Source organism: Strix uralensis, chromosome 8, assembly GCF_047716275.1.
Source record: "Strix uralensis isolate ZFMK-TIS-50842 chromosome 8, bStrUra1, whole genome shotgun sequence".
NCBI lineage: Eukaryota > Metazoa > Chordata > Aves > Strigiformes > Strigidae > Strix > Strix uralensis.
This window is the reverse complement of record NC_133979.1, coordinates 26,262,455-26,273,351: the sequence shown is the minus strand read 5'-3', so window position 1 is coordinate 26,273,351 and position 10,897 is coordinate 26,262,455.

Genomic DNA, 10,897 nt, shown 5'->3' with positions numbered 1-10,897 from the left:
ATTTTGTAATAACTGGTGTTACAAAATGGTACTACTGTAATTCACGGATGGTTATAGTGAAGCAAGTGTTATTTTTTTGCAATGTTTAGAGAATGCATTAATTCACCAACACAATAAAAATTCTATATGGAGCTACCAAGTAACCTACTACTGAAATGTTTCTACATGTGCTAGAAATTTTTTTTAATTTCTTTTTTTCATTTTAAACCTGAGTTCTCACTTCTACCTAAATGCAGCACTATTTTGAGAATTCAGAGATCAAAAGGGCTCACACAAAAGTAACATTTATAGTTTATTGGAATAGGGGTGCCAAACTTCTCAAATGCTTCCTTTTCCATTACAAAATGACCAATATTTTAATAGTACTCTTAAGTGTGTATATCAGGAGTATCTCTATTCATACTATTCTAGCAAGTGTTCATATTTTTACATGGTACGTGCATGACAGTAACAGATGACAGACTGCAACAAAAGGCTTGCTTCAGACTTTGATCAAATAATTTCTTCTCACCATTTGTCAATTGTGGAGATTTTTGGAATTTCAACAATTGCAATCAGTATGCTTTAGGAGCTCAGTCAAGTCATTTAAACCTTCGAGTAAGGCAAATGTGAATTACATCTTTGTACTATATTCTGTATTGCTGTTTTTTTCCTGAAAGTGTGGAATGAATCTATTAGAAGTCTTGACTGGAGTGTAAGGGTGCTGTGTATACAGGCAAGAAAAAATCTCTTTATATATGTATAGGTTTGATTAGACTGGTCACTGCAAACAAATTCAGTTCCAAATAATAATGAAAATTTCCAAATTTTCAATTAAAGCTCTTTATAATATGTTGTTAAAACAGGTCATTTGCAAAATCAAATCACAAGCAACAAGTTAAAAAAAAAAAGTATTCCTGGCTCTGACTCACAGACAGAATTTCTGCTAAATCTGTAACCTTTGAAGTCTTCAATTACTTACTAGAACCTGAATTTTCACCTCTGAATTTCTTTACTGAGCTTACTTAAGAACTTACAGCAATCCCTCAGCTAAAGGTCACAGTGTTGTGTGGTGTTATCTGGGGTTTTATTATTTCCTCATAAACTATGACATTTATAAAATGTCAGCATCTGAGGAAATCGGGCCTATATGAACATGGAGGAAGAATAGAAAAAAACCTGCTTACTTTGGCAATTCCATCAGTGATGGTTCAGAATTATAAATGTAGTCACAACATACCACATTCTCTATTGTTTACAGGTATAAGTAATTGTTGTTCTAGGTAGACATGCATGTTAGTACACTTAGAAATAAAAACTAAGGTCATATCATACTTTGTTTAGAGTGATTGTGCCATGCTCAGTAACCACAGAAAGCTTGATCTTACCAGAACAAGCAATAAACTTGGTTCCTTAATTTTCCTCTTCCTAATCCTAACCTGGGGTGATCCACACCAGGTTAGTTTGGTACCAGAGTTCAGAGAAAAGTGTATCCTTCCTGTAATCAGATAGATCACAGATTATTTTTGGGGAAAAAGAAGGATAATCTTAATGATAGTAAGATAGCAGAAGGTAGTATGTTAAATAACCAAAAAGGGACAGCAGAGGTGCAAGAGTAAGTAACATCCCTGACTGAGGCAAGCTGCTTTCTCTTCCTGCTGTCATCTGTTTCTCTTGCTGTCTCACCCCGCTGCCTCTTCAGGCTTGATTGCCCATTGACCCTCCATCTGAAATGACAATTTATGTTTCTGTGAAGTGAAAGAAAATGCTAGTGTTTTCTAATCTCTATGCAGAGGCATTAAGTGATAACACACTGTGATAACAGTGAGGCATCGGGCACTTGAGACCAAACCCACCTGTATAAAGCAATGGAAATCCACTGTCTTCAATTTTATTCATTTATTTGTTTGTTTTAATTTATAGCAAGATTGGGATCAGCTTAGATTGCTAACCTGTAACTGTTTTTCCAACTCTGGCTTGTTCAGGTTACACTAGTCCTTGATTCTGAGTCCTCTAACCCTTGATAAATACCTACTGAAAGCAGAGGGATACAGCAGGGGCAAAGAACATCTTTGTTTTTCCTTTTAATTTTTAAAATCAGTGTTTAGGCACTGCAGTGAGTCACTTTGGGAAAGGAACAGCAGTTGTTACATCCACACTCCTTAATTCTAGATTATAGATACATGCACTGACTGCATACCTGGGGAGGAAGGCAGGAAGATAAAAGGTTTTGGTTAGGAACCAGGCAGAGACCTGGGCTCAGCTAAGGGGAAACGCCTGACAAGAAAGATTTACCTCTCCTCTCTATTTCTATTGAATTTTCTATTCCTAAACTTTCTATTTTCATGTTTTTCTATGGGAGTTACAAGTGAAATCCAGCAGCCCCACTGTGACAACAGGTACATACCAGTTAAAATTAAACCCATGATTTATACACAGCAACGTAACTAATACTTCAGTTATGTTAATTCAGATTAACAACTCTGTGTATAGTCTTGTCTGTTTAGTTCTGGGTATCTCTATGTTATGTGTAATTAAAGTGTTATTTGATATTAAATAAAATATATTTTAGCATTTTAGAGCATTTATCAATTTATACCTAACTGCTGATCATTGAGACTTTCTGTTAAAGTGTAAGCATAACTAATAAGCATTGCTTATATGATCGCAATGGAAAAGAATGCTAATTGTAACAAGAGACAGAAAGGAGCATAAGTAATCAGTGAAGACAGGGCTGGGAAGGGATGGGGTCTGTTTAAAAAAAAACATCAGAAATACAAGATATGTTTGTCTACATTTGGACTTGTTCTCTTGACTATTGTCAGTGGAGAGAAATGGGGTCAATGATTTACCCTTCTTCTAAAATTGATATCTAAACTAGGATGATATTTTTCTTTTAAAAATTTGTTCCTCTTTCTATTTACCAGCTCCAGTTGTTAACTTGCATTGAGAAGCTGATCCGTGTGTGTGGTTACTATAAAGACACGTGAAACAGAATGACATAGATTTGGTATCTGTTGCCATGAAAGGCAGCTAAATGTCCTCCAGGAAACATAGGTTTCATTTTCTTCACACCTTACGAAGCCAATTTGGTGCCACTTAAATTGCATTTTATGGCTTTCATCACTTTGGATTTTTATTTTAGGAGGTGAGATTATGATCTTATTGTCATCAATGTAAAATCCATTGCAGTTAATGAGTTGCTTAAGTAAGGAAATGGTATATGAGCAGTCAGTATTGGCTATTAAGAATTGGGTCAAATATCTAGCTACACTACCTCTGATACAGTGTCGTTGTAATGAGATATTGAGAAAAGTATGGATTTTGCTTTGATACTGATAAGCATGGTGCAGTTATGCACCTTTCCCTAAATGTATATTTTTTGCTGTTTAAATGTAACGGACATACTGGTGTGTTTGAACAGTTTTCTGTGGTTACCACTAAATGCTCTACTTCTTTTACTTGTTACAGCATTATCACCTTGTATCCATGAACTGATAAGGCAACTTCACCCTCAAATGAAGCAGGTCCTGTAAAGAGTAACTTGACTTTTGAAAAAAGAGCATTGTTTTTCAGCCATTTCCTTACATTACAGAATCATCTAAGTTGGAAAAGACCTTGAGTAGATGAGTATCGGAAAAGAATTAAATCATTATTGTCAATACAGTAACAAAGTTTAGAAACATTCTTCTTAACAGAAAAAGTGATCATTAAACATGGTGGAAACATTTCAATATGTATTACTAGTATCTATGATCACTTTCAGCCCTTTTTGATTAGTAATCAGGTCACATTATTCTTGAACTTTCAGGTTACAAATCCTCTTTACATAGGTTGTATGTGACTTTGGACCCTAGAGGATAAAGTGTTGATTTTGTGTTGTGTAACAGATAGCATACATCATATAGTGCTGTTTCTGCTCTCTGCTTCAGAACTTTTAAAATTGGAAAACAATATAATATTCAGCAGATCGTGATACTTTGAAGAAAAAAATGAAAAAAGTGCTTTATGTCCTGGATATGTCAGGAATCTGGACCTTTTCCTGAATACAAAGATATCATTTATATCACCAGGTTTAAAGATTCCCAATGTGATTCCATAATGACACTAAAGATTGGCTCCTGAGTCAGCCCTTCTCAAATGTACTTTGAAATGGTTCTGCTGGTTTCCTTGACACAATGGCATTAGCATGAGTTTTAAACAACCCACTGAAAATCAAAGAAAGTCTGCTTAGAAAAGCAGGTGCTTCAGATCTCTAGGCACCTGTGTTCTCCCTAGACTGTAGGACACTTGGTTCAGGTTTTCAATTATTTGTCTAGCACTATGGAAGGAATCCAGATGAGTCCTATAATTTCATATTTTTCTTCCTTCCCAAAGTAGCACATTGTGCTGCTGTTCTCATGTTGTTATTCTCATGGCCTTGCAGCTGAAAATCCCAATATTGTTACGGTAGTTCTCATTGGAAGTGATTGCTGCTGGTGTGAGACTCACCTCTTCTTTCACTTTTTCCTTACCTTTTGGTTGTAGCGTTTTGTCATATGCTACATCACTCAATGCTATGTGTGCACAAAGTTAAACAACCAGTGTGCAGCAACTGCCTCTTATAAAAGCATCCTCCAATCAGTGCTAATGGCATTATAAGCAGGAACTACCCATAGGGAATTTGAGTGGGTCCTGATGAAAAATATATAGCTACTGTAGGAGAAATGTTATGGGGGAACCACCTCTGCTGCACTGGGGAGGATGCCCAGAGAGGACACTCACCTGAGGACCCCATCACTTTCAACTTCTTTTGTGCAATGAAACCAAATATGTATATCCCTAAATTCATATTCATCTTGGTCCTCCAAATTCCTATTTCTTATGAGGATCCAGGGGAAAGAATCAGAATCAAATTATGTTGTCTCAGACTCTTCCATCGTTACTCTATTTAAGTGAAGCTTGGATTTTGACTGCAATCAGTTTGGGTAGCTGCAAAACCTACGCAGACAGGTATTATTAATTCAAAATGTAGGATAAACTTTTTCATCAAATAGTATGGCTAAAAGAAGTTTATTTACAAACATCTGATGAACAAAACAAAGGAAAATAATTTTGTTTGCTATAAACTGTAACAAAAGAGTTTGAGCAACCTGGTCTAGTGGAAAGTGTCCCTGCCTATGGCAGTGGGGTTGGAACTAGATGATCTTTAAGGTCCCTTCCAACCAAACCACTCTATGATTGTCACAGCATATGTAAATCTTTAGCTAAGGCTCCTCAGAATTGGGATTTTGAACTGTTGAAATATTGACCTGGAATTTGAAAGTGTCATTAAATAGTTGAGATGTTCCTGAGTAGCTTTTCATACAAACATGCTTGTTAGCATGGGGTGTATGTGATTTAAGTTCATAGCATGCTAGTGGCAGTGCTCTTTTTATCGTCAATAGTCAAGGCTATTTAAATAAATGGCATGTCATTATGAAGTCCACTAGAAATAAAGGGTTAGAAAAATAAAACCTTCATGGCCTCACAAAGAAAGGAATTAATTAATATCAGTTCTGTGCCTCCAGCTGTACAGTCCCTTCATTATGTGGGTAAGAAGTTGGCATACCTGCCATCTGTCAGCACTGTTTCATCTGTGTTCCATTCTTGCTCGTGCTGCTTCCTTCACCTGTGAGCTGAATACTCATAAACACAGTCTTCTAGTATTACATGACTATATCCTGCTGCAACAGCAGAAGCTTTTTGAAATCTGTTTGTCCAGCTTCTTGAAAAATGCAAATAATTTTTAGCAGACCCCACACTTTGTCAGGTTTCACTGAAATAATTCACTCTTTCTTTGATTCACCTCAAAGCTGCTGAAATCTGATAAAATAAAAATCATCCCAGATAAACACAATGTCATAGAAAGACCTGGAAATGACAACAAAATTAGATTGAAGTAATAAGAATGAACTGTTCTGGAGTATAATCTATTTTATGGGCAGAGACATTTTCTCAAGACAAGGAACATGCCCTATAAAGTATGAAGAATATGAAAGCCAGTATAAAGAAAACTGAAGACTTAATGTAGATTCCTTTGTGTGACTGAGATCAATTATTATCAGAATATGAGGCACAAAGTCATATACTTGTATAAAGATCTCAGAAATTAATGGGAACCCTGAACCTTTTGATTGAAGAGAATAAATTAACCTGAGGGGGGAGGAAATTATTTTAAAAGAAGTCTACCAATTGTATACTTGTTACAAGCTGAAGTTTGTTTAATTTGTTCTTAAAGCTCTTCCGTGATGGAAGCTTCAAAAGCTTCCTGTGTAAATCTAGTTAAATGCTTCCTGTGTTCATTTCTCCCTCTCTGATAGAAATGGTGAGAAAACCCTGAGATACGTTCTCATTCTCATGGGTTTTGTTTTCTTGCTAGGTTTTGTTTGCTGTTTTACGTAGCTCTAGTTAAGTACCCACAGATTTTCTCATGAGAGAAAAATCAAATACTGCTTGACTGAATCCAAAAGAGAATGCAACTAAGAACATGAAGCACAAGGCTTGTATAAGCTAAATCTCCATATAGGTAGAAGATCTAGCTGAGATGCAGCTTTGTAATGAAAACGGGACTTTAGAAGAGGAAGTAATAGTTGGCAGTGACCTGAACACTTTCAGTCAGACTCACTTTCTCCCATAACTTCATAAGCATGATATGATTTAAGAAAATGAAAACTGAAGTTTGGTTTTAGACATTGTGCAAAAAGAGGACATGTATGAAATGTTTTCTGAATTGATTCTCACTGTTCTATTCTGAACCTTTTGAACAGTCCTGGACTTCCCCCCACCCTCCCCAAGAGTATTTTAAGAATATTTTTTAGTTGATTTTTGTTAAGCAAGGACACAACCATTCATATACCTCTTTGCCTCCTGTTTTCCAGGATGGGACTTGAATCATCCTGTCTGCCTCACATCTACCAAGTAATGTTGCCACAAGCTCAGAAGAATTGCAGAGGCAGTGAGTCCAGGTCAAGGTAGTCGGGGACTTGAATTCTCTTTCTCTCTCCCTCCTCCTGCCCCATCATTTTTTGTAGCTTACCTCAAACCTATGCTTCTGTTGATTTGGCATAGCCTCTATGACCACAGCCTTGGATTTATAAAACTGTTTTCAACCTCTTTCTTGCATGTTATATCAGTTATTTATTATTATATTATTCTTATTATTATTGATACTATTCTATAAATAGCTTCAAATACGCACAATTTTAGCTTTATTTTCTTTTCTAAACTTCTCTATTAGACAAATAGAGTGCTTCTTTGGGACAGAGAAATCCCTCTTGATATCATTTCTTAGCTGTAGCCCCATGCTGATGTCCTGCATACTTAAGCCTGTAAAGAACAAATAACAGCATAACACTGACCACTGTCTCCACAGCAAGGGAAAAGTAAACAGCTGGGGCAAAACTTCAAACCCAATCACCTATTGTGAATTCTGTTGAAATTGTTTTAGAACTTGTGATCCTTCTGTCCTTAAATGTTCAGAGAGGAATGCCTTTGATATATAGTGCTGATAAGAGGCTTATTCCATTAAGCTGTAGTGATTCTGGTTTTCATGCATCATTTGACAGAGAAAATGAGAATTTGCAGAAGTAATAGCTAATGTAAAGTATATTAGGTCGCAATGCAGTTAGACAGGTAGGAAATAAATTATATGTATTATGTTATAGAGGGGCTCACATTTTATTGTATGTGCACAAAAGAGATCTTTTTGGGTTGTTTATTCCATATCAAATTTAAAAAATGCTAAGACCACTGTTTCTGGAGCAGACTGTACCCTCTTAACAGAGGTTAGGATTTCAATTTAAAATAAATATTTTTACACAAGTCATAAAGGTTAAATTTAAATTGGAAGAAAATGAGAGCTGTAGGCAGATGCATGAGGAAGATAAAATGGTAGTTGACTCAAATAATAGTTTTAGTAGTTCCATATTCTACCTGATATCTTCAGACATACACACAGACACAACCTTAATGCTTAAGTAATGCTTGTGTGACATTTTTTTTGGCTCTATTTCAAGAGCTTGTCAAACTAGTTCTCACCCTGTTTGCTGTAGTTCACCCTGAAGAGGTAATTCTTCACCATATATTTCTACTTATGAGAGGATGGGAGGAAAGCATTGCAAACATCAAGAAAGTGCAGTCAATTGCATTTTAATTAATGCCTTTGATATTCAAGAAATGATTGGCAATAGTTAAATAATTTGTTGCACAGCGAGTTGTGAAAGTGACTTGCAGTGACAAAATATATTACAGTCTATTAAAATATCCAAGCTTTTCAGACACATCGTAAGCACTGAGGTGATAGATATTTCATTCCTGCTGTACTTTAATGCATCCGTAACTTGATGGCACTTGTAAGCAATAATCTGAATTGCCTGTTGGAAGAACCATTTACTATTATTTACAAAAAAGGGAATAAATAACTTAGGATATCACTTTCTGTAAGGAAATAAAGTGACTATGGCAACTTCTATAATGAAGGAAAGCATATGCACTATTTTAAATTGTGGTCTTTGTGTAGCTGTTCATAAGAAGCTGTTTTTCAAGTTAGCAATATGATTATCTCCCACACTTCAGAAACAAGATATGAAGAAAAAGAGGGACAAAACCTGCATTCCTTCATACCATGTCCTTAGAGGAAATTTGGCTTAACAGGATTTCATGAATAGGCCTCAATTATTTTTGCTAGTGCTGACAGTTTCTTGGAAAACTTAGCCACTTTCAAAATGTGTTTCAGCTGCACCAATAAATGATCAAAATCTATTAAATGTATTTGAAAATTATTTTTTTCCCCTCTGCAGCCCTATAATAGAAGATAAAGAGCTGAACAAAATGTAAGTGCATGTATGTATTGTATTGGTAACTGAGGCGGTCCCCTGGGCTGTGTGAAACTCAGGTTCATTTCTCTGCTCAATTTGTTTTAGAGGGAAAATTTCTTCTCTAAGACCATGTTGCTAGCACCAAATCAGACAAATTAAGGGACTCTCCTGCATGTGCAGGCAAAGTGATAATCCAGCTTGTAAAAAGCATATGCTTTTTTCATCAAAATTTAGTCAGAAACTTCCAGCTGATTCTTATTTTTGCCATATATAAAACAACAGAATATTACAGAATCACAGAATCATCTAGGTTGGAAAAGACCTTGAAGATCATCCAGTCCAACCATCAACCTAACACTGACAGTTCCCAACTACACCATATCCCTCAGCGCTATGTCAACCCTACTCTTAAACACCTCCAGGGATGGGGACTCCACCACCTCCCTGGGCAGCCCCTTCCAACGCCCAACAACCCCTTCTGGAAAGAAATACTTCCTAATATCTATAAACCTTCCCTGGCACAACTTGAGGCCATTCCCTCTTGTCCTACCGCTTGTTACTTGGTTAAAGAGACTCATCCCCAGCTCTCTGCAACCTCCTTTCAGGTAGTTGTAGAGGGCGATGAGGTCTCCCCTCAGCCTCCTCTTCTCCAGACTAAACACCCCCAGTTCCCTCAGCCGCTCCTCGTACGACATGTGCTCCAGACCCCTCACCAGCTTCGTTGCCCTTCTCTGGACACGCTCGAGTAATTCAATGTCCTTTTTGTAGTGAGGGGCCCAAAACTGAACACAGTAATCGAGGTGCTGCCTCACCAGTGCCAAGTACAGGGGTAAGATCACTTCCCTGTCCCTGCTGGCCACGCTATTTCTGATACAAGCCAGGATGCCATTGGCCTTCTTGGCCACCTGGGCACACTGCTGGCTCATGTTCAGCCGGCTGTCAATCAACACCCCCAGGTCCCTCTCTGACTGGCAGCTCTCCAGCCACTCCTCCCCAAGCCTGTAGCGCTGCTGGGGGTTGTTGTGGCCCAAGTGCAGCACCCGGCATTTGGCCTTATTGAAGCTCATACAGTTGGCCTCAGCCCATCGCTCCAGCCTGTCCAGATCTCTCTGCAGAGCCTCCCTACCCTCGAGCAGACCAACACTCCCACCCAACTTGGTGTCATCTGCAAACTTACTGAGGGTGCACTCGATCCCCTCATCTAGATCATCAATAAAGATGTTAAACAGGAGTGGCCCCAAAACCAAGGCCTGAGCGACACCACTCGTATTACTTCCATAAGATTTTATTTACATCAATACTAACCATAAAGAATAAACATTTTTATATTAAAATACTGTCTTAAGTTTTCCAAAGATCTTGGTCCATTTTTTTTAGAATGACCTGCTTATCTTTCATCTTAGCCCACACACCTGTTGTTTCAGATCTCAATTCACTATCCTATTTTCTACTACCACAGTATGTTGTATTTCAGATAGGAATAAGTCTCAAAATGTTTGTTTGCTTTCAAACTAAGGAAGAAATTTGCAAGTGGTCACAGAATTCTAGTGTTGGAGCCTTTTGTTTATGCTTCCATTTTTAGATGACTTGATCATCTGAGGTTAGCAGAGAATGGTGGCTTTTCTTACCCTTGGAAACTTTTACCATGAGGGAAATAAGTGACAAAGTACTATTCTGAAAACTGGTGAAGTCTATACGCATATTAATAAATTTTTCTTTCCACTGTTTTTGCTGCTGAGTGTAGCTTCCCTTTTGCTGCCACATGTTATGAAAAAATAACTATGACAGTTCAAAACTATGTTTTATTTATATATGATAGACTTACTTGCAGTAGCATTTTGAAGTCCAAAACAATTATAAATCCAAGTAAAAATGGTATAAGAGCTCAAGGTATGGTAACAAATGGAAGAACATTAGAACTCAGTGAAAAAAAACTGTGCATGTCTAAATGCTCCTTCCTGTACTTGCCTCGAGGAGGTGATTCCCATTAAATAATTCAACTACATTTTTTCAGCTACTACATTATTTGCTGTAGCAAAAATCAGTAAGAGAAACAGGGAGAGTATAACTGAAGAATATAA